Source organism: Chelonoidis abingdonii, chromosome 19 (genome assembly GCF_003597395.2).
Source record: "Chelonoidis abingdonii isolate Lonesome George chromosome 19, CheloAbing_2.0, whole genome shotgun sequence".
NCBI lineage: Eukaryota > Metazoa > Chordata > Testudines > Testudinidae > Chelonoidis > Chelonoidis abingdonii.
Window position 1 is genome coordinate 24,818,817 of NC_133787.1, and position 26,923 is coordinate 24,845,739.

Consider the following 26,923-nt stretch of genomic DNA (forward strand, 5'->3'; position numbering starts at 1 on the left):
TACTGCATCTATACTAGTGAGAGTTGTACTCCTTTAACTATATTGGTATAGTGAACGCTGTGCAACTTTCAGATGTACACAAAGCCTCACTCTGTAGCCTACCATAACTACCTGTATTTTCTCATGTTTATCATGTAAGTTAACAGGGACAACAAAAGGAGACCAGCACAGCAGATACTTTGTTTTGGAGTGAGAAAATTGTGTAAGAGGAGGCAATCAGGTGGACAGACACATTTACTTCCCAGAGAGAAAATAAACTTTTGAAAAACAAATGCCCTGTGTCTGCTAAACCACTTCAAAACAGAATATGGATTTACTACTTCCTGTTGACAGTTATGTTTTAAAATATTAAAATTTAAATACTGTATTTAATTATTTGTGTCTATGTAGAATCATCTTCTTTGTAATTTTACACCAATGGCTTGGAGAAGATGTATGTTTTCTAAGTCTCCACAAGTCACGCGGAGATGCAATACTACCTTTTATTAGTATTGCATTTGTAACTGCAACAGCTTTTACAAAAAAAGTTTGTTTGTTTGTTTGTTTCTAAGAAACTGGCAAGCAAAACGTCAGTGGCAACAAAAATGTTACAGTAAAGAGAGCAGCAGCTAATGGATGGTTGCAATCTAGACTAAAAAACATAATTAATTAGTATGCAACTTCCCCCCGTACACAAAAAGAAGTTTGGCTTTTGACATGAAACAACTGTGGCAACATCGTCTCCCAGTCAGACCAGTATCAGACAGACTGGCCCTCTCTGTATCAGTGGTTCTCAAACTTGTAGTCCATTAAGAGCTTTTTTGGTGAGACATAGATCAGAAGATTTCAAAACATAACGGAACGCAGATCCATAAGAGGATCTCTCTTCCATTAAGTTGCCCGCAAAATGAGAACTCACTACTCTAAACCAAAAACAATGAGTAGGAGGGCGGGCAGAGAGGACGCTATGGAGAACTCCACATTTTTGCATACCAAAGGCTGAAGTGGTGAGCAAAGTCATCAACAAAAGAAACTTAAAACTGGCAAGATTTCACACCTTTGTATTCTACTTAAACAATCACATGAAGCAGGACTGCCACATGCTAATTTAAAGACGTGTGCACAGAAATGGACTAGAATAGCTTTATTTAAAGTATTTGAAAATGCATTAACTTGCCATAAAAATCAAGCTCTAGGACTGACACACTACCATTTCCAACATCCAAATTCTGTTTAACCAATTAATAGATTTCAAAGCCAGAAGGGACCTGCATGTTGCAGTCCATTACATTTCACCCATTTATCTACGTATTGATCCAAGTAACTTACGTTTGACTAAAGCATACCTTCCAGAAGAGCATCCAGAGTTGACCTGAAGTCATCAAGAGATTTCTAGGCCTAGTCTTTAAACATCAGGTCAGAAGGAGCTCAGAACGTGCACTCCTGGCGTGCAGGAACACCTCTTGTTGTTCAAACAACCACCCCAATCTGAAGGGAACCCATCCAGCCCTCAGCTGAAAATATGGTCACAGTGATATGGAGAGATGAGTGAAGTAAAGAGAGGCTCTGGTACCTCTCTAAGAGATGTGCAGAGGATACATAATTAGACGGTGAATCACATTCTAGTAAACATTTATCTAACTGACCACATGCATAGCTTAATCAAATGTCATAAAAATATAAGCCATCCCAGAAAATGAATTGGAAAAAAATTCTTCAAAGGAAAAAATACACTGTCTTTTCCCAAAATGATCTCACTAAATCTTGTGTGTTGACTACAGATTTACTCTATCATACCTATCTGTCACCACAAAAATGTGACATTCCTATACAAAAACAAAATATGTATCATTAGTGGTTTTGAACACATTTCACATCCAGCAACATCTGCAAAGCAATAGATTTCACTTAACCAGACCTAAATCTTTTTAACCACAAAACCAAGCAACAGATTAATTTCAACATAGCACAGGTCAAATGTACTACCTTTCCATAATGATAAAAATAATAACTGCTTATGAACAAAGATTACCATACTAGATTACTTCCTGCTCCCAAATCCTTAAATTGCTATTTCACTCTGAAGATTAAATATGATACGAAAAAATAAGATATTCTACTTAGTATTGGTAATATGAATTAGAAGACACGCAAGAGCTTCCAAATTGATTCATGCTAAATTCAAATCTACTTCAACTTTTAAATTATGTTTCATAATTTTGTACCAAGTTTGCCAATTACCAAATTTTTGTTTTGTTTTGTTTCTGTTTTTAAACAACTGATTCTTTCTATACAGTCATTCCCCACTTTGGGCCTGAAATTAAGTCAAAGTGCTGTATTTGACATTACAATTCGTTGTCCTGGAAATGATTGGAATGTTTAAACAAACAGGATAAAAACTGAATAACTCATGAGGATGATTTTAGTTGTCTACAAGGAACTGAATTAAGGTAGCAGAGAATTGTATACATTATGAGGTTTTACATCAAAAATGTAAAAGTCAACAAGTACTTGTTTACATGAAAATAATCTAGGTAATCATGGTATTTCCCTCCTTGGAAAAGAAATTGATTTTTACAGAATCAGCATATCACCAAGCTGTATTGTGTGCAGGTCTTACATATCAGTTAACATGGAGAGTTGGGGAACGGATTGCTGTGAATGTATTAAAATAAGTGTAAGTTTTTATCTTTGCCTAAAGGGGGACACTATTTTTAGAGTGTTTAATTAATCTTCCCGCACTGTATTAAGGAACTTGTCTATGTTACCTGTTTGTAAAGGTCTGCTTCTTATAAAGAAGCAACAAAATGGCTCACATAAGCTTATGGCTACTTAAAAAGTAGCAAAAGTTGCTGCTTGCCCAAACGGTTCATCATAATTCCAACCAATATACTTTTGATCATAGGCAGTAGATAATTTATCCTGAAGCCATGAAACACGCAGTCATCTTCTTGGCCATGAAGATGAGGGGGATTAGAGACCTCAGAAATTCAGCCACAGGTTTTCAAGGAATATGTGGTCTGGACACTGAGGGCTTTTGCCTTATTTCTCTCTGGAGGATACTTTCATGCTTTTTTTACTCTCTGCCTATATCCTTTCTGAGACCATATCTGCAGGATTTACAATCTGTATTGATAGAGCAGGAGCTTGCCTAATTCAAGAAGAAAAATCCCACAAAGCCACTGATCTGATATTGCACACTGCAGGTCTGGGCCTGCTTCAGAGGAATTTGCCTTCATCCCAGTAAGTCTTGGGAAATTCTTGATACCATCCAAAACCACAGGCAGCACCAGGGTAATATGCTCACAGTGAGATACCCTACCTAACAAGCATGAACCACATTCTCTGCCAGCTTTGGTTTCGGAATGGATTCAAGATACAGTGCACTGGAATAATTTAACTAAAGTGACTGTAGCATGAATCATAGTAGCGAGGTCCTCATTGAAAAGGAAAAGGTCACAATGGGTCTTTTTACCCTCCTACCACCTTTTGGCCATCAGGTGCAAACTTTAATATTCCATGACTCCCTTTAAAAAGTCCATCCTGAAACTCAGCATGTTAGAACAGAACATTAAAGGGGCAAATCATTTTGATAAGAGAAAGACAAGCTTCCCTTACAACATGTTTGGAAAAGATTTAAACAAAAGCAGGATTCTGCTCTTCTATTTCCTCATTATACCAAGATGTTTAAGATTCAACCAACCCCCAGAAAATATTATCTTATCACACTGTATCACTCCATCGTGGGCATTGAGCACAATCCTGATTTACAAAGCAAAAGTAATTACTACAGTGCTGGAATTGGAAGTTCAATCAACATTCTTCTACCAAAAAACCAGCTAATGTGTTAAAAAAGTTTTAGTTAAAAATCTCCACTATATTGTCAAGAAAGAACAAAAACAACATAGCCAAGACCTGAAAAAAAAAATTTCAAAGAGAGCCTGTTTTGGTCCTAATTTATCCAAATTCTCCATATAATCTGTATTCTCTAGATGTGTTTACAAAAATGGAGGAAGATTAGAATTACACAAATAGCACAGTGAAAAGTGACCAGAGGAAATGGTGAAAAACTTAGGGAAAGACAGTTATACTTATCCAAAAACCACTAGAAAAATCCAACAAGCAAGTGAAAAAGCAAGAAACAAAAGATGGCAGGGGAGGATTATGTCCCTATTCCAAGACAATAAAAATGTTGCTAAGATTTAGCTAACATTAAAATACTTACCACTAATTTCAGAGGGAAATACTACCTTAAAAGAATGATTTATTTTAAAAAGTAATTAGAAAGACAAGAAAAGGGTACAATTTAAGAGTGCATTTTAGCACATCTTTCCAATGAGTCATCTTAAAAAGTTTCCTTGTACATTTTTGCTACTATGTAAAGTATTATTAGTATGAATGGGCATACCCTAAGCTTACAGGAAAAAGGTGAAAGTAAACATTTTAAGAGCACCCAATAGATACAAAGAACTCTTCAAAACATTTTTAAATAAATACAGTATTAGGCAAAAAGAGATATTTTCAGCAAATGCTATGTTCCCTTTTGTGGACTTCCCTTAGCAAGGACAGATTTTTTATTTCTCCCTCACCAAACATAAGCCGTAGTACATCACATATCATTTAGCTGAAGGTACACATCCACAACTGCTCAATTCAGTTTGTAATTAGATGTACTACTGGATTCCTCACTGATATTAAGCTCTCATATAGCAGCATCTGTGAGCTATTATCTCATACTCATTACAAGATTCCATCCCACCCTGATGATTTCCAATATTTTAAATCCAATATTTTAAAAAGTCTGATTAAAAAAAAATGTTCACTATGCATTCTATAAAGATACATATTTAAACAAACAAAGACCATTCTACCAAAGCAAGACAATGCACACACTTTTTCCTTTGGGGAGATAAGGGAATAAAAACATGTGACAGATGTTAGTCATGTCACTTAATGCAATATTGGATGGCAGTCAGATAATATAAGTGATGAGCGCAGCATACGAACCTATATAGAATAGAATCTAAAATTCAAACATACTGACTACGCCATCTTTGTTGTTTTAATCAGTGCAGTTTAACAGATGCTTCTTCTGATAAGCAATCCCATGTGTCACCTGATTGCACCCTGTGTACCAGCTTGAAAATCTCTCCTACTGCATAACAAATCTTGTTTAGAGTGTTAGAAGTCCTACACTGGGCCTGTTATTCCCACCCCATATACACAGATACTAATCTTTTATTCCTATATACAGATTTTAGCAGTTCTTCAGCAACACGCACATTAGTCCATATGCCTCTTCATTGCCTTCTCCTTCCATTCTTTCGCTTCTGAACACACTCCCTAGATATCTCCTGTTCTCATTCCCCTCCTCCTCCTCTCCCTTTTTCTATCCTAAGGCTTCTCCAATCCAGGACTTTGGAAGCCCACAACTTGCACTATGCAAGGTTTTATAACCTTGAAACACCTGCACGTAATAGGATATTCACCCCAATTTTTCTTAGAATACTCAAAGCATCACTTCTTATTGAAGACAAAAGAATAAAATAAAAAAAACTCATATAGCTAAGCCAAGCCATTTCTTAGATATGACAATACAAAACACTGTTTGAAAATGTTCCCAAGAAGTGGAAGTACCTCATTTTTAAACACCAAGATACCGTGTCCAATTTGCTTCAAATTTCAAAGAAAAATTCAAATCTGATAAATTGCATGTGGACATTTAAGATGGATTGGTTTAGTTTTGGCAAAGTCAGAGCAGGTGGTCAAAAAGGACTCCCCAGAAAGACAGAGTAGCATCTCTCAACAATGATTCAAACATCACTTGGCATTTGTGGACAGAAGCATTTTGCACATATTTTTTCTACTAGTCGCGTTAGAAAAATAAGGCAATTGGTAAAGAGTCCCTTATAACATAAGGCTATTAAAATGCATTTCTATACTCATCCAATCATGAAATTATCCAAAAGTACACAAACAACAGAAGATTAAAACACAAAGGACCAATAAAACAAGGCAATTGTTAACTTCTTGTGAACCTGCAGAACACCTTCATCTGGCAAATTCTACAATTGCTAAACTTATCATACTAAGCAGTTTTTGAGTTTACACAGCACTGTCTGCAATATAGACATATCATCTTGTTCTGCAAGATCTGATGTTATCACAAGCTAGACTTTTATCACAAGGGTAATCAGGTCAGTTGCCCTCTGAACCAGCCCCAGCATGTTGTTTTGTAATGGAGTTAAACATGCTGCTGTAAAAGTCATCTTTCAGATGAGACATAAAACCAAGGTCCTGACCCCCTGTGTAGTTATTAATGGTCTCCCGGCACTCTTCATAAAAGCTGGGATAGGGTCCTGGCTAACATCTAACTCTAGTAATAACATTCTACTTACCTATGATTACCCCTGCAGTTACAATGAGAAGATACTCTCCACTTCCTGTTCTAAACTGTCATGTAGTATTGTTGTGCATTGTTAAAGAGTTCCACATTTCATCTGAGATCTGCATTTCAGGGGTGCATTAATTTATCTGAGCGTATAGTTTGTTAGGTACTTAGAGACCCTTTGGAATAAAAGGAGCTTTACATATGTGAGATAGTATTAGTAATGATAAGGTGTAGGTCTTAGGGACAGGAAAGCACACTATCATCCCATAATCTGCTGTCAGTAACAGTATTCCAGGTGCCATCATTATACCCCTCCCACTGCACCAAGAACCACCATGAAAAATGAACTTTCAACTCTTCTGCCACATTGCTTTGGGGTGGCAATTTCCCCACATGAGCAACTATATTGATCATATTTTTCCATAGGACATCATATTCTATCACAGACAAGGGACACTACAGAAAGATACAATCACTACAACCCGTAAATGGATGCATACACATGCATCTACCTTACAGGACAGGAAAATGTGTTTCCCTTAGTTTTGTAAAAGCGGAAAATTGATGATTATAGAGGTGCATTGAGTGGGAAGGAAGAAAAGGTGTTTAAGAATGATGGACATCGGGGGAAAAGAGGGCTGGAGTGCAGTGAGACCAGAAGAGAAAAGGATAAGGAAGATTAGAAGAATATGGCATAAGGCAGTGGCTCTCAACCTTTCCAGACAACTTTACCCTGTTCAGGAGTGTGATTTGTCATGCATACCCCCAGGGCCGGCTCCAGACACCAGCCCAGCAAGCAGGTGCTTGGGGCAGCCAAGGGGAGAGGGCGGCACGTTGGGCTCTTCGGCGGCAATTCGGAAGCAGGTCCTTCACTCCGAGAGGGACCGAGGGACCTGCCGCCGAATTGCCGTCAAAGAAGAAAGCGGCACAGTGGAACTGCCGCCAATCGTGATCACGGCTTCTTCTTTTTTTCCCGCTGCTTGGGGCGGCAGAAACCCTGGAGCCAGCCCTGCGTACCCCCAAGTTTCACCTCATTTAAAAACTGGTTGCTTACGAAATCAGACATAAAAATACAAAAAAGTGTCTTCGCACACTATTACTGAACAGTTGCTTACTTTCTCATTTTTTGCATATAATTATAAAATAAATCAATTGGAATATAAATACTGTACTTACATATCAGAGTATAGTATATAGAGCAGTATAAACAACTCATTGTATGAAATTTTAGTTTGTACTGACTTCAGTAGTGCTTTTGATATAGCTTGTTGTAAAATTAGGCAAATATCTAGATGCGTTGACGTACCCCCTGGAAGATCTCTGTGTACTTCCCCAAGGATACACATATCCCTGGTTGAGAACCATTGACATAAGGCATTAAGAAAGATTGCAGGTGAGTAAACAAATGGTTTCAGCATGTAAATTTAGAATTTTTAAAAAATACAGTTTATATCAGTTATTTAGGCATTACTTGTGACTAGGAAGTGAAAGAGTCTCAACATCTAAACCAACAACTATATGTTACATTTACATCTAGATATATTATCAATTCTTCAATTGAAGTATACAACTACCACACAGCAAGACTTTCTCAAACTGACACAATCTGAGTGAGGGAAACTGAAAAGGCACCATTAACACACTAGATCCAAAATCTTAAATCATGAATAAAACTCATGCAAGTCGATATAAGTTTAGCAAGCTACAATGACAGTCAGTACTGAGATATTGTTATAGGTACTTCAGAAAAGTTTTAGCTACACATAATGAGTAATTAATTCATTAGAATTTTGCTGCTCATAAGAGACATAGCTCCTTTCTGTGATTAAAGACAGCAGTAGACCCATAGTCTCATAACAGCACCAGCTAGTACCATACAAAATAATATAATATAAGACACTGACTAAAACTGCAGTCAACAGAGTGGTCACAATTTCACTTCTTTTTACGTGTACAAGGCTGGAGATAAGAGGGTTTATAAAACCACAGAAGGCTGGTGCCTGCATGAGCTAAGAATCCCTCTGCCTACATTGTTCTGTATCATGTTTTCCCCTTTCTCGGGGAGGCTGACTCCAGTGAGTGAGATTAGAGAAGGCCTCTCTAGAGCCTGGCAGCGGCAGCTCTCACATTCACTCACTCTCACAGAGTATTTCAGGGCGGGTCACTATTTAGCAGGAAGGTGCACTGGAATTCCCGCAGGCGCAGTCTCTGCCGGTTTCACCCGAAACTCGCACACGCAGGTCACCAGCCGTGGGGTGGGGGTGTATATGGCACCCCGGCCCGTTCGTTGCGCTCCAATCCCCCCTCTTCCCTCCCTCCCTGCACCCGCAAGGGGGCCGGCCAGCAGCACCTCCCGTCTGACGGAGCAGCTCAACCCACAGGGGCCCCGGGGCGTTCCAGCCTCTCCCTAGGGGCTTCCCCTGCCCGACGCTCCCTTCCGAGGGGCATCCCCTAACCTCCCAGCCCCTCCAGAGAGGCTCCTCACAGCCCCCCCATAGGCGCCCCTTCCCAGCCGGGGGTGCCCCGCCACCCCCCGGGCGATTACTCCCTTAAGGGGCTCTCCCCTCATGGCCAGGGGGGGTGTTAATGCTGCCCTGCCCCTGCCATCTCCCGGTCTCCCGCCCCACCAGGGCCCCCGCCTGCCGAGTCGTGGGGCTGTTGCCTTCCCCGGGAGGCGGGGAGAGACAGCTAAGCCCGCGGGCCCGGCCGGGCCCGGACCGCTCACTCACCTGCCTGCCTCGGCCAGTCACCCCCTCACGGCACAGCACGGCCAGCAGCCCCGCTCTGTGTACTCCGGAAACGGCGGCTCCTCAGCCGGCCGCCGGGGGGAGGGACCAGGCAGAGGGGGGCGGAGAAGAGCCGGGGAGTGACAGGGGTGGGGAGGGGAAGAGAAAGGGGGGCCGGGGCTGTGGGGAGATGGGGAAGGTGTCAGAGAGGGGAGATGGAGCCAATGAGAGAAGAGGAAGAATAAGGAGCCAAGGTGTGGGGAGAGGAGAAAGCACAGAGGCTGGGAAGGGGGAGTCCAGCTTCATCCTCCCCCCATCCTATCTCTCCCCTTAATCTTTCTCCTCTCCAACACCTCTTTCCCGCTCCCCGTCTCTCCCTAGCTCTTTCCATCTCCTCAGGAGAGGGCACTATGGGACCGGCCTGACCAGAGAGTGCACCCAATTAAGCACTCCATGCAGAGCCCCCTGAAGTGTCCAGGCCTTAAGAGTATTGCACTGAAGTGTCCAGTGATGTCCCAAGAAAAGAATGAATTCGAGAAATGAACTTCAAAGGCACTTTAGGAGAAACAGGTGATGTGGGGAGGGGTGTGTGCTGTGATGCTGGGAAGCTTAGGTTGTTAAAACTCAGTATAGAAGGAGAGAAGGGAAAGAAATTAGTGAATATATTGTAGCTGCATAAGCCATTAATGAGATTTGCTGCTTTGATATGTAATAGTTAAGTTGGATGAGTTTCCTTTCTTAGTGCAGAAATTATTATTATTTTATGATGGAGGTCTTTAACTATTCCTGTCCACAATTTTGTTAAAAAGGTTGACTAAAAGAACATGATAAAATTCAACGTCATTGTTAAATGACATTAGATGGAATTAGAGAACTTTCAGTGCAGCATATCTGCAAAGTGCTTTCTCACCAGTCATTTATGATATATTTACTAGTGGTTTTATGCACTCTTCAGGAAATGTTTGAAGTGTGGTGTCTTCAGGGCAGGAGTTTAAACAAATTTATTAACACACAATTTGAATATTCCTGTAGAGTTCATGTCTGTACAGGAACCTTGGTTGCAGAAAGTAATGGATTTTCAAATCCAGGAATACCTCTCTGTAGGGAAAGTAGGATTAATGAAGGGGGAGGAGTAATGTGTTGTTTTTTTTAAATGATATGGGGTATTAATTTGGAAAGTGAACAGAAGTGTAATGCAGTCACAGAATAGGCATGTGGAAGTTGGACTAAAAAGTAACATTTATGTAGTCCTAATAGAGTAGTTTAAGAACTCTTAGCCTGGGGAGAGCCAAATGTTTTGATCCAAGGGCCTAAAAGTCTGATGTGCTTTCATTAACTCAAAACAAACTCTCAAATGAATGTTTTGGAGAAGATAATAGCAGCATGAAATTAACAAGAATTTACATCAATTTCTGCTGCTAATCAGAACACTGTAGGAAGCTTGGTAGAAATCCCTAGAGCCACTTGCTTCTCAACAATTGATGGAGGCTGAAGGACTGAGTTTCTAATAAGACCTTGCTGTGCCCTTTTCACATGTTCCATATCTGCCTCTCGCTAGTAAATTTAGTCTTCGAACTAGTAGGTCTCTAGGGAAATTTTCAAGTTCTATGACCATGGCAAGTGGGCCAGACACAACCAGGGAAGAGATGTCTGGAGCACAGCTGGCTACGTCACCACAGTGGGCAGTCGGGAAGCACAATGGTCCCTGTGGCATTATTCCTTCTACTTTGTTTTAACCAAAATGTGGGTACAGAGAAGGGAGATTGAGGAGTGAGTTAGAAAAGAGAAGCTGGGGTTTGAGAGATTTTTGTGTTGAGAAGGAAGGAAAGACAGACACTATAAGGAAGAAGACAGAGAACATGATATATGAAAAGAAAGAGGTCTAGATAGAGTGAGAATGAGAAGAAGAAAAAGACATTTGAAGCAATGCAGGAAAAGATACACAATACTCATGTTAGAAAGAAAAAGTGGAGTGAAGCCAGAAGGGGATAGAAACTATTGTAAAGGCATGGAGCGAGGGCATCAAATACATTTTCAGAATGTACTAAATACAAAAGTGATTGACAGTCTTGCTGTTGAGAATACAAAGATTTGTATTCCTTTATATTGCAAGGGGTTGTGGGTTTGGGGGCATGGCAGTGTTCTTCATCCTGACTAGTTGGCTTTGTCCTTTGAATAGTAGGTGTCAGGTAAATTTTTTAAGCCCCACTGTAATAAAATATTAAAAATACAAGCGTGATAAAGAAGGGCCCGAAAGAAGGGCCCCTTACTGATAAGGACAAGCAATACTGGATGAAAAATAAAAAAATGTGTTGGTATATAACTCATTGGATGATGAGCCTTGAAGTCTGGTATAAATTTACAGGACTGAGTCAGAAATAATATTTCTGGTTTTTTTGGCTCTGCTTTTTTGCTTCTTATATGTTAAGATGATTTAGATCTTGATCCTTCCAGTACTTTAGAACTTCAATAAAAACAACAAGGAGTCCAGTGGCACCTTAAGAACTAACTGATTTATTTGGGCATAAGCTTTCGTGGGTAAAAAAAATCACTTCTTCATCTGAGGTTTTTTACCCACAAAAGTTTATGCCCAAATAAATCAGTTAGTCTTTAAGGTGCCTCTGGACTCCTTGTTGTTTTTGTGGATACAGACTAACACAGCTGCCCCCTGATACTTAGAACTTCAATAAGACTAGTCATGTGTAAAGTTATGCACATGTTTGTGTTTGCAAGATAAGAGCCTTAATGATCACACTGGGCCTGGTTATGCCCTGTTTATTCACACTGACTGATATCTTGCTACACAAATATTCCTATTGAAGTCAGTGGACCTATGAAACAGAGAAAAGTGCCAACATCAGTAAAGAGGGCAGAATCGAGCCCTAAAATGATCATGTTAATTTTACTTTCCAATATATCCTTACATATCCCTATGCAACTCTTACAAAGCTAATAATTTCAACGTGTGTCTGTACCTAAAGATGAGACATTTGAATTTTAGAATTACTATTGATGAAGGTTATAAATAAAAAGTGTCAAAGTCCAGGAGGTTGATAGTAAAATTCAGGGCTGCCCAGAGTGGGGGGGCAAGTGGGGCAATTTGCCCCAGACCCCGCTGGGGCCCCGCAAGCCCTGGCCTGGTGGCGGTTTGGGTCTTTGGCGGCGGGGGGCCCTTCAGTCCTGCCGAAGACGCAGAGCGACTGAAGGCCCCCCCCGCCGCCAAAATGCCCCCGAAGACCCGGACCACCACCAGGTGAGTACAAGCGCCGCAGCTCCCCCGCTTTGCCCCAGCCCCCTGAATCCTCTGGGGGGCCCTGGTAAAATTCTGTCTCTGGTGCCAAAATCTGTGAACCCGATTACATTAATGGAACAACAACAACCACAAAACCATCAACACCTTTTTAGATGTGATCAGTATATGTTGGATTATGCTAATTCAGTTCTGTTCAGTCTGACTAAAATCCATACCACCTAATGTATAATAAAGAGTAATATACCTGTGTAACTAAAGAGAAAGAGAACATACACAATGTGCTGGCCATTTATAGACATTCATTTTGACAGTCCTAGTTTGGCTTGCAAGTTCCAGTTCAATAATTTTCCTATATGTGTAGCTGAATATCTTTATTCATGTTTTATAAATTACCGGTGTAATATTTACTTTTTCCTAACTTTGGAAAGGTGGTAATAAGATCAGCTCTTAGAGTGATGAAATTTGCATACAATGGCTGTGTTTAATTACATCTATTCATTTCCTTTGAATGTTGCGTATTAGTATATCTGAGAAGTACTTTCCAAAAACTCCATTGAATAGGAAAGGAAGGAAATCTTTGCGCTGGTGGAACAAAGAATGTAACTGCTGTTTAGAGAGAGGAAGCCAGCTTTTTATATCATTAAATGTACTATGAGTGCTTCTGATTTCATATGTTGTAAAAGAAACCATTAGCTCAGAGAAAGGGCAGAATTGGCACAATCTTACTGTGGTAAGGTTAATAATAAGGATATTGCTATCAACAAGGTGTAGGATAAGATTAGGAGGATGAATGCTGGTAATAAAACTCCTAAAGAATGGGTTGTCTTATGTGCAGTAAAGGAAAAAGCTGATTTACTAGGGATTTTTTTATGTGACAGGAATGTTATGTGTAGGAAAAGGAAGTATGAGAAATTCAGGATAATTTTGGAAAACAGTAGAGATGAGTAATATTCTGTAGTATCAACATTGATTTCCCCTTTGAGGGTGCCTATTATTGTAAGCAGGGCTGCCACCCCAAAAGAAGAGCACCTTTGGCGAACCCTCCCGCCCGCATTTGTTAAATTTTTGAATACCTTATTTTTTATTGAATTTGTAGCCCATTTCACGACTTTGATTCATGATATGCATACATGACTTATCTCTGTCATATAAGATGATAAATTTGGACATTGTATTTATTCATGCCATATATAAGTAAATAAAAAAATTGTTTCCTCTAAGCTTATAATATCTTTTAATTTTTTAAACTTTTTTAAACAGTATCCCAAACATAGGTGGCGGATATAAGAGGCCAGGGGAGGCTAAGCCTCCCCAAACAGCCGGCCCACTGTCAGAAGGGTGGAATCCCCCTCCTGCACCCCAAACCGTCATCCCTGGCCCCAGCCCAGAGCCCGCACCCCATCCCACACTTTGAACTCCTCGACCTCCAACCCAGAGCCCCCTCCTGCACCCCAAGCACCTCATCCCTAGCCCCACACAGAGCCTGCATCCCCTCCTGCACTCCGAACCCCTTGGCCCCAGCCCAGAGCTCCTTCCTGTACCCCAAGCCCCTCATCCCCGGCTCCACTCGGAGCCCACACCTCCAGCTGGAACCGTGACCCCCCCCTTGCACCCTAACCCCCTGCCCCCCAGCCTGGAGCCCTCTCTCACGCCCTGAACCCCTCATTTCTGGCCCCACCCGAAGCCTGCATCCCCAGCCCAGAGCCCATACCCCCTGACACCCCAACCCCTTACCCCAGCCCAGAGCCCTCTCCCACACCCCAAACCTCTCATCCCTGTCCCCCCCCCCAGAGCCCGCACTCCCAGCCAGAGCCCTCAACCTCCCTCCCTCACCCCAAGCCCCTGCACCCACCTGGTAAAAGTGAGGAGGGTGAGGGAGAGTGAGCAATGGAGGGAGGGAGATGGAGGGAGTGAGCAGGCAGGGCCTCAGAGAAGGAGAAGGGAGCGGGACATGGATGTTCAGTTTTGTGCAGTTAGGCAGTTGGCAACCCTAGAAGGGGGGCAAAGAGGTGTGAGCAGCAAGCGGGGGCCTGGAAGAGGGGATGAAGAGGCATGAGAGGTAGGTGGGGGGGGGCCTCCGAGAGGGGTAAAGAAGCATGAGCAGCAGGGTGGCCTTGAGGAGGGGGCAGGGTTGCCAGGCATCTGGTTTTCGACCAGAATGCCCAATTGAAAAGGGACCCTGGCGGCTCCGGTTGGCACCACCAACTGGGCCATTGAAAGTCCGCTCGGTGGCACAGGAGGCCCCCAGGGCTAAGGCAGGCTCCCTACCTGCACTAGCTCCACATGGCTCCAGGAAGAAGCCGCCAGCTCTCTGCAGCCCATAGGTGCTGGGGCAGCCAGGGACTGGGAGGCTCTGCGAGCTGCCCCTACCCCAGTGCCAATTTCACAGCTCCTGTTGGTCAGGAACTATGACCAATGGGAGCTGTGAGGGCAGCGCCTGTGGGTGCAAAGGCAGCAGGTAGAGCTTCCCTGGTTGCCCAGGCATCTAAAGGCCTCAGGGACCTGGCAGCCACTTCCTTGGACGTGCGGTAAGCATCACCAGAACCCTGCACTACAACATCCTGCCCCAGACTGGAGTCCCTTCCTGCAGCCCAAACCCCTCACCCCTGGCCCCACCCCAAGCCAGAGCCCTCAGCACAACCCTGCACCCATGCCCTGGCCCGAAACTTCCTCCTGCACCCCACCCCCATGCCCCAGCCCGGTGAAAGTGAGTGAGGGTGGGAAAGAGCGAGTGTGAGCGGGGGATGGAGCAAGTGGGAGGCGGGGCCTCGGAGAATTGGTGGGGCCTCAGAGAAGAGGCAGGGCAGGGGTGTTTGGTTTTGTGTGATTAGAAAGTTGGCAACCCTAGGAGGGGGCCAAGTGGGACGTGGGGTAGAGTGTGGGTGAAGGTTTGGGGGGAGGAGGCTGAGCAGAGACAGGCCTCAGAGCGGGGCCATGGTCCAGGCGCACACAGCCTCCCCCAGTGGAGGAGTCACACATGGCCCGTGACCCCAAGCCCAGCACCCAGGCAGACGCCTGGGTTGCCTGCCCTATGAAGGCAGAGGACTGGACTCCATGACCTTTCAAGATCCCTACCAGTTTTATGAGATAGGTATATCTCCATAAATCAGTCCCTGATTGTAAATCAAATGTACGTAAATCCTGTTGTTATAATATGTTGAAGTACATGAACAGCAGCCATATAGTACTGATACTTGAGCTGTATGTTTGCACTGAAGGCTGAACTGTTGTGAAAAGGCAGTTTTAGAAATGGATATACTGTGCATTTTGTACAATACATTATAATTTTGTGAGGCCTCTACTGGATTGTAGCCTGACTGCTCCTGCCGTCTGTGAATATTTGACAAGGCTGGGATACACATAGTCTTATAAGACTTCTAAAAATAAATGTCACAAATCATTCATTCCAGTTGTCAGGGTAGGAATAATCCTGTTGTCCTGGAGCCACTGCACAATCAAAATCCCATTTCATACATGTGAAATCTAGTTATTTTCTGTCTGACAAAAAGCTGCTGACATGCACTTAACTGCACAAACTGACCATTGTGTCCAGTCTGAGGCTCAAATGAGCACTGGCCTCCTGCCCAGTTCCTTTATAAACACCACCAAATGACAAGAAATTAATGATTTGTCCCCCGCAACCTGTTACTTTGCTAAATTCTCCCACTGCCTCCTCTCAGCCAGTCAGACTTTGAGAAGAATGCATATGACTAGCTACATGTCTACAAACAAAAATGAGACTCAGGTTATAGTTGAAAAAGTCACCTTAAAATACTCACCATAATAAAAATAAATAATTACAAATCTCTCTTACCTCCATGAGTTCCAATCAAATTCTCATTGGAGTAAATGGAAGCCTTTCCATTGCCTTCAGTGAGAGCTGGATCTGCCCAGTGTCCTGCCATCTAATGTACTAGACTCCCCACATTGATTTTTTTCATATCTGGGCTTGATGTCATCAATATTATTTAAAAACAAAAATTCTCACTTTACTGGCAGCAAATAAACTTTTCAAAAGGTGGCCAACAAGTAAGAATGTTTTGGAAGAGTGACATATAAGCATGACTCCCTGCAATCCATTTTGTTTACAGACCACAGAAGAATTTCAGTTATTTTTAAGGTCAACATTCTTAGTCCAGAGATGAAGCAGAAAAAGTGTTTGTTTTTAAATAGTAGACATCATTAGAGATCTGGTCAGAAGTTTTACTGAGACAACTGCCTCCAAGTACCAGTGCTGAATTGGAGGACTGGACTCTGAAGTAAACTAAACCTCCCCTCCCTGCCCCCACAAGCCACACCGGGTACAGACATAGAATTACCCCAGTTGCGCACACAGAACAGTAATCTGAATTTGGTATTTTTATTTCAGGAACATGTATAATTGTTTTGAATGCCTGATGATTCAGACGTCTGGGATCTCATTCTGCTTGTTTTGATTAAAACTTTTATGAAAAGGAACTAGCCTGCAAAACCACAAAAATGCAGTTTGCAACCAGGATGCTGGCAAAGCAGTTTGCAAAGTAGTTAAAATATTGGAGAAGTCCATGTATTTTAATAATTTTTCCTGATGACTAACAAATTATTATGCATTTATTATTAATTTGTTAGGTACCAGCAATGGGCTTAGAGCTGTACAAAACATGGGGAAAATATGGAGACATTTGCAGCCTGATCCTGTGAAGTGCAAAGTTGAATTGTAGTTGGCAGTGGATGGCACCCGGTAGGACTGGTCCCTTGAAGGCTGCCATAAAAACAGATATGGACTCCGTGTGTGAATGAGGGTTAGATATAAGATGTTTTCTATGTTTAGAAATGTGAGCGTAGTGATGCAGAACACACTAGTGTAAGATTCTGAGTGGGAACAAATCTTACCTCTCAATAACTATTATTATGATATATATTCATGTCTCAAAAAATACTGGTACTAAAACACCACTTAAGGAAGAGTAGAACAGACCATAGAATACATTTTGCTGACAGAAAGGTTTAAACAAGCATTAGTGTAAACTACCTATTAGATTTTTTTCCAAAATACATTTCCCTAAGACACTAAGTGCCAAATCCTACTCCATTTCCTCATATGACTAATCCCAGTGAGACTATTCACATGAATATGATTAACAGGATTTGGCCCCAATACTATGCATCTTGGATTGGACATATAAGGCAGTTTTAGTCATTTATACTCAAGATACATGTTAATGTAGGAGCTGTAATTCTTGACGAAAATGTTTTTTTTTTAAAAGAAATAATACTTAATATTTAGGAAATGGTCTGGTAACGCTTCCTCTAAGATTGCTTTAAAGAGTTTCTGTGCAATGGTTACTACAGCATGGGGGACTGAAAACTACTACATTCTTTGGTTGGCTCTGGTGAGGGTACTGTAGCAAAAGCAACTTGACTTGAACAGCCATAGTGGTAATCTTACCACCTTTGGCCTACAATGGATATTTTCAGTTATGAAAAGCTGCCAAATAAAGGAGAGTTTAGAAATGGAGAATGTGATACTGTGAAAATAATTTTGCCAAGTTCTAGCTGAAAAACTCTCATTAATGTCAATGAATGTTGCACAGTTGAAGCCCTACACAATTCTTTGATAATGTACAGGAAAGCGTTGTTGACACAACTTAGTTCATACACACCTCCTTCCTGAAGTTTCCTTTATGAATATACATTTATTTTATTACAGTAGTGCCCAAAGGCAACACTGTACAAACATACAGGAAGATATTTTCTCAAGAATAATTAAATATAAACCACAACCTCAGCTTTCCCCTGAATGGCTGTTTCTAAGTGTTTTCACTACATCTCCTACCTCAACTCCTGAGCTGAAATGACTGCCCAAGGTACAGAGCAACAATGAATCAAGCTCACTGGAGTTACACCAGTGCAAGACAATTGTAAGTGAAAGGAGAATCACGGGTGATGAGGCATACCTGGCCTGTCTAGCAGCAGGGGAACAATGAGTCAGAAGTCCTGCCTCTCCCTTCCTTCACTGAATAGTCCTGCCTCTTCCTTTGGAGTGTTAGCAATTGATCACATATTAAATTCTCCTAAAATGAGAGGTTTGGAGGTAAGAATGGTTTACTATTTTTGCTGTCCATAGTTAAATAGCTGCTGCACCTTACTCCTAGGGTTACTGAATGTTAAAGGTGTGAGCAAACTGTACCTGCCCCCTCAATTTTTATGAACTTCACACTAACTGATCACATATTGCAGTACAACTACACACACTTAGGATTCTTTAGCTGCATTTAGCAAAAGCAACCAAAAGATGTATGAGGATAGTAAGAATGGAAAATAATAAATAGTCCATTATATACTCATTCAGCTCTTTTCTACTATCAGAGATTGCATATGTTTAGTTTCTTTTGGAATCTGAATAAGAGAGAGAGACATACCATATGGGACCTTATTTAAATTAGCATTCTACTATCAATAAATTATAGGCATCTTAGGGACCTTTGCAGTTACAGCAGAAAGAGGACAGAACAATGGTAGGAATCCTAAAAATGGAGTAATAACATGCAGAAGGGAGTATCATGTATAGGGAGAAACTACAGCCATTCACCTTCCTTTTTAACAAGAGAACATTTTCAGAATACAGACATATTGCTGTAGTTCATAGATTTCATCATTTTGTTATAAACCAGAGAGAAAAAAATAAGTTGAAATGCCTAATCAGAGTGAGCATTAGAAAAGGCTTACTAATTAATAACAGATCCTTTTGTGACTCTATCACAATAACGTTCACTTTCTGCATGGTTAATATGTACTAACTCAGTATGAGGTAAAGGTGATATGAAATGTCTCATAAGAAATTTCTTTGATATTCCATTAGTGCCAATTTTGTATTCAATTCAAAGATGACCTCGATATGTTTCAATATATTTGTATTGTGCTATCTCGACTGCTTTTCCACAAATACCATAAGAGATGCTTGAACTATAGGTTGTTACACAGATTTGAATGATAAAGTGCACAGACTTTGTCACATATGTTTTTGTTTTCCATTGCACCAAATGCTCTACAGAGAGCAAGATGACGAATAAACTGTAATATCTACAGGTCTGCCCATCAGCAGCAACATCCTGAGCTGGGGAGACAGAATGGAAATGCAAACATCTTTTGTAGAAAGCAACCTTAGGGACCATACCATCCTGATGTGGAAATGGCACCCAATGAACACTCATGAACAATACAAAAGCACTGTTAATATGCCCCAGCTTTCAAACCAGCAGCACACATTGTCCCTGACTGTGCAGATTATTGCTGCTGGACAGTGAATGATCGGTGCAGTTGTGGGAGGATATGATTTGCCATTGCCAGGACCACAGGACCACAAATGTGACCCCTTTGCCCTCCAACAATGAACCCATGCCTTCTGTTGCAGAGTGGCCCCTCTGTAGGCAGGGCTGGCTCCAGGGTTTTTTTCACCGCAAGCAGCCAACAACAACAAAAAAAAAAGCCACGATCATGATCTGCGGCAATTCAGCAGGAAGTCCTTCGCTCCAAACGGAAGCGAAGGACCCTCTACCAAATTGCCACCGAATACCTGGACGTGCCGCTCCTCTCCAGAGTGGCCGCCCCAAGCACCTGCTTGCTAAGCTGGTGCCTGGAGCTGGCCCTGTCTGTAGGTTTTGGTTGGAGTGTGCTTTCTGCCGTGCACATTCGCCTCTAAGGGGGTTGTGTTTTTGTCTTTATACTGGGGAAATAATATATTGACAGGATCCAGTGTTTCCAATTCTGGCAATCTGATTGCAAGTCTTGTCATAGAATCATGGAAGATTAGGGTTGGAAGAGGCCTCAGGAGGACATCTAGTCCAACCCCCTGCTCAGAGCAGGACCAACCCCCACTAAATCATCCCAGCCAGGACTTTGTCAAGGCGGGCCTTGAAAAGCTCTAAGGATGGAGATTCCACCATGATCTGGTGTTTTCTTAAAGCGACAGCTCCTGGAATCATGGGATTATGTGAGCATTTCAACCCAAACTATAATTTGTTTAGGGCCCTGTCTCATGATTTTTGAATACTTGGGACTGGCAATTAGGATTAAGTTAAATTAATATGTGGATATACATCTTGACCATATTAGACACTGTCGCTTTTCCATGAGCATATAGACAGTGAGCATGTAGCAAACTGAATTTAATCCTTCCTACATATTTCAAATATAAGGGCAGAAATCTGGGCAGAATGCACATATATCCAGTGTATAAAAGAGACATATCTAATTCCAGGATTCACAGATATAAATACAGGAACAACAATGGAGTAGACCTAAAGCTTGTTAGCACCCTATTCTATCCATTTATCTTTTGAAAGATATGTCCTCGATCCTGCAATAAGATCCATGCAAGCAGATCCTGCCAAGATCTCATTGCAGGATTGGGACCTAAAATTGTATAACAGAAATTCATCTGCCGACATAAATATAGATCAACTAATATAGCTCCATCATATGTCTGATCCTATTCCCATTTAAGGTAATGGGGATTTTGTGATTCACGTCAGTGGGAGCAGGATTGGGTCCACAGTTTATTAATTAAGGATCACATTTTCAGATGGTTTCAATCTGACCTCTAATCCAGCAAATAGTTGAAAATCTCAGAGTGCTTAGAAGTTGAAAGAATTTTATTCAGCACCTTGCAGGATGGACTGCAAAATTTTACCTGCAATTTAAGGGTCTGCAATTATTTGCATTATAATCATTCCTGTATTACCACACATGTTCACAGTTCTTTTTGAACTCAAAGAACTGTGATACGCAGACAGGCAAATAAAAAATACAAGCAGAGAGTTCAAACAGAATATGGAGAGGGAACAATGTCTGGGTGGAGATCAGTTTTGGAAGGCTCCACAAAAGTAGTGAGATTTATAGAGAGACTATGAGGATAATTCTTGGCAGAGAGTGAGAAGCTGTCTTTTGGTATCTACATTTAATTTTTTAAAAAAACAGGTTAACGGTGTTATCCTATTTCTTCTTCTTCTAAAATGGAAGTATAAATTACAGGGCAAATTCTTTGAAATTGAGACCAGCTGTAGTATGTTTGAATGTACAGTTCCTGAGAGGATTTTCAACACTAGTAATAATAATTCTTAAAATAGCTTTAAAAATTTTTGATAGGATACCTCATCTTTCACTGACACAATTTATTTAAATTGCAATGATAGCAAATAATAATTTTACCAAATCCTGTTTATAAATGAATATCAAACTGTTTGTTTCTATTTTTTAAGACCTAGAGATTATCTTAGCATATTGCTGAACAACCGTTTATCTTTGCTCACAGTCTGGTTTATATTACTAGGGTATGTGCTGCGGTACACCAAATGGCATTATCCAATTGGCTTTTATCTGTAGGCCCCTCTCTAGAAGACACTAATTGGCACACCATTGCTACTCCAGTCATGTCTTTTATAAACCCTGTAGCAGCCCCACTGAGAGAGGAGGAAGAAGACTGGCAGTGGGAACAATAACAGCACATAAGTGTTAAAACTTTTAACTCCAGTGGTTCAGATACGAAACATTGCCACACATGAATGTTACTGCCTACCTGCCATTGCTTCCCCAATAAGGGTCCCTGATAATCTAAAAATCATATAGTTATTAATAATGTGCAAATAAGCAAAATATCATCAATGGAAGTCACATCCCATTTGCTCTAGAGAAAGCCCTAATTCTCCAAATAGGTGTGTTACTCAGTGCTAATATTGGAAAGAAGCGAGCATTCTTCAAAGAAGCAAGCATATTTTGAAGAATATATAGTGAGGGCCTGGTCCTGACCCCGTTGAGGTGAACAGCTATCTTATTATTAACTTAATAGTAGCAGGAGCAATTCCTAATTATATAAAAAATGTATTTTTGCTATTGACCAAAACAACTCTCAATTATACATTTATATTAAAATTATTTCATTTGTAAAAAGGACATTTTTCAGGAAAAGTTTGGCATTTTCTCAAAAAGAATTACTTTTAGGACCTTTACTCTCTATAATGTAAATATATTCTCAGAATAAGTATAATAAAAACCTCTTAGGAAAAGTAGTTATTGTTCCACAGACAGCAGGCATATTAGCCACTTCAAAAAATTTAATAACAGCCCTTTGCAATTTTTTTCTTTCAAAGTACTACACTTGAAATCCTGATTACACTGAAGTCAGTGGGAATTTTGCCACTGATTTCAATGCAGCCAGGATTTTGCCCCAACTAATTGGCTCATGTTACATAAGACATGCAGAGACACTAATTCCCTCTGTGGGCTTAGCAAGTCACCCAAAGTGTGGGTATAGTCCGGAAAAAATTGGAAAACAAAACCTTACTAGAAGGATCTCCTCAGTATGTACACAAAAAATGTTTACTTACTTTTTGGATTAATAGTTTTTACTAGTATTTAGTTTTATTAGCATGGCAGAGCCAATGCAGAGAGACAGACAAGAGAGACAGCTTTTTTTTCTGACTTGGGCATCATCAACAAAATTATTAATTTAGTTCTGATTTCAGAAACTTCATTACTTGTCATATGAAGTCAGAAAAAGCACGGATCGATGTTAAGATCCCGCTTTAAATATGTATGCCTAGGAATTGCTTTAGAAAAATCTCTTGGAGTATTTGTAAAATGAGAAAATTTGATCTGATTGCCAAAGAAGGGAAAAAATAAAGATAGAAACTTACAATGCTATTTTTCCAGAGTCACTTTTCAGAGTAGGACCTGACATCAACATCTGTGCTTCAACTTCCCTAATTTAAAAAATGGGGGAGAAAACACACTCATATGTTGTGAGAATTGATTAGTTATTTTTTTATATAATTTTTAAATATGCTTCAAATAAACTGTAGCTACCACTTTTGATAACACCACCATATCAAGCATATCCTTTTATAATAATGGTAGCTTCCCACAGTAAAATGTAAGAATATATATTCAGAGTTGCTGTTGTTTTTTCACTGAGGAATCCCTATGTCTGAGAAAGAACAATTTGTATTATATTTTGGGGAAAGTACAAAATTAAGAACAGGTACCAAATGAGAAGTAGAGAGCAGCGTTGCATTGCTCTCTAGTGCCATCTGCTGCTCCAGAAGGAGTAATACATGGAGCCTAATTCTGATCTCATTAAAGTCAATGGTTGTTTAAATGTTCATTTGTGTGCAAACGTTAATGTTTACAGCACAATTGCCAGGACCAGGAGAGTCTAGCCTGAAGGCAGAAATCTAAATCTGAAGCAATTCAGTACCGTCTCAATATGTGTTCGTGAGCAGCATTTGAACCTGTGATTTCCATTGTAGCAGATGCTATTGAACATTCAAGGTTTTCTGCTTGTTGTTCCCAAAGAAAACCCTGGCTTTTTGCTGTGTTTGATTCAAGATACTGGAAAACACTGGAAAACAGCAGGCTAAATTCCTCCCAGATGAAATCCTGTTGACTGTAGGGGAATTAAACCAGGGGTGAATTTGTCCTGAAGACAGGGGATGTGAATCTGGTAGCAGACAGGTGATAATGAATAACTAATAATAATGACCTTTATTTGAAACAGGCATCATGGAAAAACTTTGACCTGGTACCATTAGCAAAACTGTGGTCAAAAGAAGGAGGAAAATAATTTTTGCTTAGGAGAGGGTGATCCAAGCTAAAGTGAGTCAATGGCAGAACAGAACAATACTTTGGAGCCTCCACAGCCACTACAAAACACTGCACAAATCTAAATTTTATTATTATTATTATTAGTAGTAGTAGTATTTATTATTCCTTCATGAGGTGCTATGTATCAGTGAAGAGACATGGATCTGGAAGCAAAATTGCGTAACTGTTTCATACAGTTAGAGGTGACACTAAGTATATTTTTCAATAAATAAATTGACCAGCCATCACAAACACAGTAAATGATGAATAATAAGGAAACCACTATTGGATATTGATATGCATCCTTGTACAGATTTGCTGAACATGTACTTTGTGGCTCCAGAATCACTAAAAAGTGCTGCCTTTGCAGAATGCGACTCTCAGTAGACATTCCATGCACTGTGGACCTGATATAGGAACACAGGAATTGTCATGCTGAACCAGACCAATGTCCAAATAGTCCAATATCCTAGTAACCCGTGTCTGACCATGGCCAGCACCAGGATTCAGAAGAAGGTTTAAGAACCTTGCAGTATGCATATATTGGGTAATATGCCCCCCCTCACATTAGGGTTCACCCTGATCTCTAATAGAGATTGGCTTAAGCCCTGAGACATCTGATTTAATATCCTTTCCACAAACTTTTTATCATTAATGATGATAATCCTGGATTTTCTTGAGCTCCATATAAATGTCCAAACCCTTTCTCAATCTTGTTAAATTCTTCTCCTCAACAGCTCCCTGTGACAATGAGTTTCACAGTTTAATTACATGTTGTCTGAAACAGTATTTCTTTTTATTGGTTTTGAATTTCCCACCGTTTAATTTTATTAAATATTCCGTGGTTCTTTTGTTATGAAACAGGAAGAATAAAAGTTCTCAGTCTGATTTCTACCATTAATTATTTTATATACTTTTCTCATAGCTCCTCTTAGTTGTCTCATAAAAAAGGTAAACAATGCCAATATTTTTTCTCTGTTTTAACTGGAGGCTTTTCCATGTCCATGATCATTCTTGTCACCCTTCTCAGAACCCCTTTGAGTTCTGCAATATCCTTTTAAATATGGAGTGATCAGTACTGCACACAGTATTCCAGGTGAGGCTGCATCATTGATTTATATAAAGAAATGATAATATTCTCAGCATTATTCACTATCCTATTCCTTATTCATATTGTTTGCTTTTCTGACTGCAGCTATATAGAAAGCAGAGGTCTTCATTGCACTGTCTACAGTGATATCCATGTCCCTTTCTTAAATTAATAGTTAATTTAGAACCCTATGTGGTGTGTGAGTAGTTTAATTTTTTCCCCTCAAATGCACATTATTTTGCATTTATCAACAGTGAAATTAATTTTCCATCGTGTTGCCTATTTGTTTTGTTTGTTTAGGACTTTTTGAATTTCCTTGCAGCCCTCTCTGGTCCTGAGTAACCTAAATAACTTTGGATCCTCTATAAATTTTCCTTCTTCACTACTCACCCTGCTTCTGAGATCATTAATAAATATATTAAACAACACAGGACCTAGTCTGGAATCTTGAGATACTCAGCAGTTAACCTTTTTCCATAATGAAAATTTACTATTTAATTCCACTCTGCTTTCTGTCTTATAGTCAGTTTTTGTTTCATGACAATATTGTGCCTTTCACCTAATGAAGCCTCCTATGGGGGAACCTTGTCAAAGGCCTTGTGAAAGTCTAAATAAATTATGTAAACCGGTTCTCAGTTATGCTCTACTTTATTGACACATTCAAAGGATTTTAAGAGATTAGTGAGCCACGATTTTCCTTTTCACAATGTGTGTTGGCTAGACCCTATAATATCATGCTCTTCCAAGTGTGTTATTGTTCTGTTTTTAATTATAATTTCAACCAATTTGCCAGCTACAGATGTAAGGTTTACTAGTTTATAATTCCCCAGATCATCCCTAGAACCATTTTTTAGCTATGTGCTACCCCCTAATCCTATGGAACAATGGCTGTTTTTAATGAGAGGTTAGATATTTTTATAGCACCTCAGCTGCTTCATACTTTATCTTCTTCAGAACTCTTGGATATATACCAGCTGGGCCTGGTGAGTTATTGCTTTTTAAATTATCACTTGGAATATAACTCACTAGCACACAGGAGTAGTAAATCTGTTTACATAACAAGAAAACCTGGAAGGTGTGAGAAATCCACTGAAATACAGATGGTGGGCCAAAGTATCTTTGGTGTAAGGAGATCACACTGACTCAGCAGCTCCCGCTGTCCTGGTCTGTATTATTAGGGACATTTTTAAAAACTCCTTTATGAGTGTTAACGCCAGTTATGCTTCTTCGGTGTTAACAATGTTGGAAGCCTGAGTACAGAGACCACGCTGCCTGAAACTGCTCTGAATAGATAAAAATATCCAGTGTTTAAGACGCTGATGGATCTCTGCCTGCACTAGGGCTCCCGACATCACTGCTACCTTTGCAGCTGAACAGCTGTTAACAGCAGTGGAAAACTTTTGAAAAATATTCCTAGCTTGGACAGTGCCACTGGGAGTTGTGTTTGCTCACATCAGAGTGGGAGTTGGGCCAGTGATTGTATTCTCTGGGATTTCTGCAGTTACAGCCTTTTTTTTTCTCTCCAGTAATTTTTTTCTTATAAAAAGCAAGATTTCTTACACCATTATAATAAAATCAGTGCACTTCCAAAGTTTGGGAAATTCAGATTTAGATCTAAATCAAGTCTGAATGTTGTGATTTGGGACACATCTCTAGTATTTTTAGGTGAGATTTTCAAAAGCACTCAGTGTTGACAGAAATCTCTTCCCAGGATCATTAATGGAAGTTACCATTAACTTCACTGGGGGCAGAGTTAGGCTAGCAATGAAGGCTTTTGAAAATCTTTCTGTTAATGATTTTATTGATTATTTCCTTTATTCAGTCATATGCTAGTTTTATGTCCAGCCTCAAGTGATTAATATTTA

General features: G+C 40.4%; 1 protein-coding gene and 1 long non-coding RNA gene across 4 annotated transcripts in view; one reads left to right on the forward strand and one right to left on the reverse strand.

Moving 5' to 3' along the window:
- Positions 1 to 9,206, reverse strand: part of GARRE1 (granule associated Rac and RHOG effector 1) — a 105,652-nt gene extending 96,446 nt beyond the window's left edge. The window contains exon 1 of one of the 3 annotated variants that reach the window (XM_032766699.2): positions 9,100 to 9,206. The gene's annotated coding sequence lies outside the window, so the exon portion shown is untranslated. The remainder of the gene's footprint in view (positions 1 to 9,099) is intronic. The other 2 variants (XM_075073778.1, XM_032766700.2) reach the window with 2 other exon arrangements.
- Positions 9,207 to 9,593: 387 nt separating this feature from the next.
- LOC142047959 (uncharacterized) lies at positions 9,594 to 25,687 on the forward strand. The gene is made up of 2 exons (XR_012657292.1): positions 9,594 to 9,666; positions 21,713 to 25,687. It is a non-coding gene; the product is annotated as an uncharacterized LOC142047959 (long non-coding RNA).
- The last annotated feature ends 1,236 nt before the right edge of the window (positions 25,688 to 26,923 follow it).